The 3,584-nt window shown below is 42.6% G+C and overlaps 1 long non-coding RNA gene across 2 annotated transcripts; it reads left to right on the top strand.

Annotated features, from left to right (window-relative positions):
- Positions 1-881: 881 nt before the first annotated feature.
- LOC142743687 (uncharacterized) lies at positions 882-2,499 on the top strand. Of its 2 annotated transcripts, none has more exons than XR_012881619.1 (2): positions 882-974; positions 2,127-2,499. It is a non-coding gene; the product is annotated as an uncharacterized LOC142743687 (long non-coding RNA). The 2 variants fall into 2 exon arrangements; XR_012881618.1 differs by having other exon boundaries at positions 882-1,020.
- The last annotated feature ends 1,085 nt before the right edge of the window (positions 2,500-3,584 follow it).

Raw genomic sequence — 3,584 nt, 5'->3', positions numbered from 1 at the left:
TATGACAAGAGCCCCAGTGAATGGCAAAAACAGCCAGCAGGGGGCAGACTACCAACTAGTGGCTAATGGAGTATGCAAGGGCCGGATGGCAGGCGTGGATGGCGGTGGACCTAAAGGTGTGTGAGTCTGAGTGTGTGTTGTGGGTTGTATATGTATTAACACTCATTGTTATAAAATACCTCTCTCGACAAATAACGGAAAATAATGGTCTCCGTCTGCCTCGTAAAAGCCTGATAACAGCCCCAGCGTAAATCTCCCCCCGGATGAGGCAAAACATAGGTTAACATCGCCGGCCCAGCACTCCGGGATTGTGAAATACAGAATGGAGATTGATCCAGACAGTAAGAAATGAATGATCTTATCCCAAGGGAGATGGAAGTGGAGTTTTGCTAACACAGATCAGATTGCCCGGCTACAATAACACTTAGTTTTTATCTTTGTCTGTTTATTTTTCGTACACATTGGGGATAATGGATCGCAGGAGATCAGATAAAACCTTCACTTACTTTCTTGGTTTTTCCTGTTGGGAAGAAAATATTGCAATTTATCTACAATCTGAGCGGCATAAACACATCTATTATTTTATGGATGAGGTTCTGTATGGGATTAATGGAAAGTGATAGGTGGCGGATTATCAAATATTGAGGATTATTAAAGCCCCAAAATACAGGAACTGTTTGGTCTTGTGAGATTCCAGATTATTTTTCAAATGCCAAACTATGAGAAGATCTTGGATTAAAGGGATTATACAGTAATAAAGTAACATATTCTGCAGAGCGGTACAAACAACGAGGTAAAAAGTTTCCAATTGTAACTCATTCGGAATGTTTTCAGGTTGTTGCTTAGCAACACAATACACAGCCTGTGGGTGACTACTCCGGATCACCATGCTCCGGCATCATTCACACTGGCTAGAAGTGTTTGTAGCCAGTCAGGTGCCACTCGACCGTTCAGGGAAAGGAGACCCGGAACCAGTGCGGGTTTATTTATCTTTTTCTATGGCGTGGTGATAGATGGGCGGTAAGAGGTGGCAGCCACCTGTAGAGCCTAGATTCTGAACCTGTGATAAGTGCATTATGGGGGGTACATGCCTGGACTATAGCCTCGGGGATATTTTTGGGTGAAATCAATAGCGCAGTCGACTACGCTATTGATTCCACCAAAAAAATTAAAACTTTATGGAACGGAGACAAGCGGAAACCATTAGCAACGGAAACATTACCACTGAAATCAATGGTAATGCAAACAGAAGGCTGTGGTTTCCATTTGGTTTCCGTTCATGGGTTCCCCTGACGGAAAGGTTTGACGGAACCCGTGAACGGAACCCCGGCGCAGATGTGAACGAAACCTAAGACTTTTTGGTATTTCTATGGAGAGGTCGTGTCTGGATCTTAACATGGGCACTACCTTGGGTCCTTCACCAACCCCCCATCTCCACCTCACGGTCTACTCTAAACTATTGTCTTATGCCGTCTAACATTTAAGTCAGTGTGCCAGCCCTAGTACTATTTTGGCACGGTTATTTGGTTACTGTATGGTATTATTATGTAGGATTTATATGGCCATATTATGTGGCCACTTATTTTTACTTCACACTGAATGGCGGTAATATATTTATACACAGGCACAAGAATTATAGCAGTTGTACCCAGTTCATCCCAAAAATGAAAAGGGACCCGTAGGTATTTTCTTGAGTGGCCTAAACCAATCTTGACCAATCTTGGTATGTGTGCGGCCACCACATGACAACAAATTGGATTCTACAATTTTTGGGATTGCCGGGGGTCCCAGTGTGGTACCAAAACTATGGGTACCAATAAGTGACTGGGCAATCGGATAGTATGGTCTAAAGGGGTCACAGAGGTTGCAGGTCACACCCGCTGCCTATGTCTGGGAACCGGGGCTGTGCTATAAGTGGGCAGTTTGGAGATTTGGGCACATATTGCCCAATGACATATGTCATGCTAGGCAAATTTCCAGATTATAATGTATAGAGAGCCTATAGAGTATGGCATAAAAGGTCTATGATGGCCCATGATGAGTCCGGGATCAGATAATGGAGCAGTTGGGGAGTTCTCGAATGTGGTGGGAATTGCCCTTTAACATGGATTTTTTTTTTTCGGCAGGTGCATATTATAAGGCAGCTGTGCAATCACGGGACCAAATTGTAGCAGGTGTAGAGATAAATGCCAACATATTCACCGGAAAATGTCTTCTTCTAGTATAGAATTGTCTGCGACCAGAGGCTCCGAGCGCCCAGGAGGACGGCCAAACATTGCGTTGATGGCAGCTCTTTTATATAAACAAACTTTCAGTCATGTCCGTCCTTCTGCCACCCAGCATGTTGTGCTCAGAGCCCGGAGCCACAGAAAACAGCTGCTGGCCTTTAAGAAACCACTGTGCCATCTAATACGCCGGGATGAACAGATGGACCCTTATTAGGGGACGTTTGGATTCAACAACGTGGTTGGGGCGAAGATTAAAATTGCTGACACATTTGCTGGTGTTGAGAAAGGAACGCTCATTACGGAAATACAGATATTTCTGGCAGTTCAAGTCTGTTCAGTATTTTCTGCGTCGTCCTCGGATAATCTTTATGTTGGCACAGAACAATCCGGAGGGAGAGATGGGATTATTGGTTAGAGGGCCATCAAGAGGGTCTTCTGTCTCTCCTCTCGTCAACGTCTTCAGGTTCCCAGAAAAGAAAAATGAGCAAAACGCTTCAATTGGACCCGGCTCTTACTAATATTAAGTCAAATATTTTAGAAGCTCATTAGCTTGAAGGATTTTGTAAAGAACAAGAAGGCATTTTGTCTACTGCACATCAGAAAACAGAGACTACTTAGGGTGAAGTACTAGAATGATCTTCCAAATTTACATTGGAAATTTTACAAAAAAACTAGGTTTCTCATACAGGCCTGGTTTTATAAAAAAATAAATAATAATGGGGCACTGGGCAACAAAGTAGGCCCTCCTGCTTGCCATTTTTAGGCAGTTCTAATAAAACTGCCATATAGTGCCAAGATAATACTTCCATATACAGCCTACATAATACCACTATAAAGTGCCAAGATAATATTGCCATATCCTACCCACATAATACCACCATATAGTGCCCAGATAATATTGCCATATACAGCCCACATAATAACGCCATATAGTGCCAAGATAATATTGCCATATACAGCCCACATAATACCACCATATAGTACCCAGATAATATTGCCATATACAGCCCACATAATACCACCATATAGTGCCCAGATAATATTGCCATATACAGCCCACATAATACCGCCATATAGTGCCCAGATAATATTGCCATATACAGCCCATATAATACCGCCATATAGTGCCAAGATAATATTGCCATATACAGCCCACATAATACCACCATATAGTACCCAGATAATATTGTCATCTACAGCCTACATAATACCACCATATAGTACCAAGATAATATTGCCATATACAGTCTACATAATACCACCATATAGTGCCCAGATAATATTGCCATATACAGCCCATATAATACCGCCATATAGTGCCAAGATAATATTGCCATATACAGCCCACATAATACC

Source organism: Rhinoderma darwinii, chromosome 2 (genome assembly GCF_050947455.1).
Source record: "Rhinoderma darwinii isolate aRhiDar2 chromosome 2, aRhiDar2.hap1, whole genome shotgun sequence".
Lineage (NCBI taxonomy): Eukaryota > Metazoa > Chordata > Amphibia > Anura > Rhinodermatidae > Rhinoderma > Rhinoderma darwinii.
This window is presented reverse-complemented; position numbering and strand designations above follow the sequence as displayed.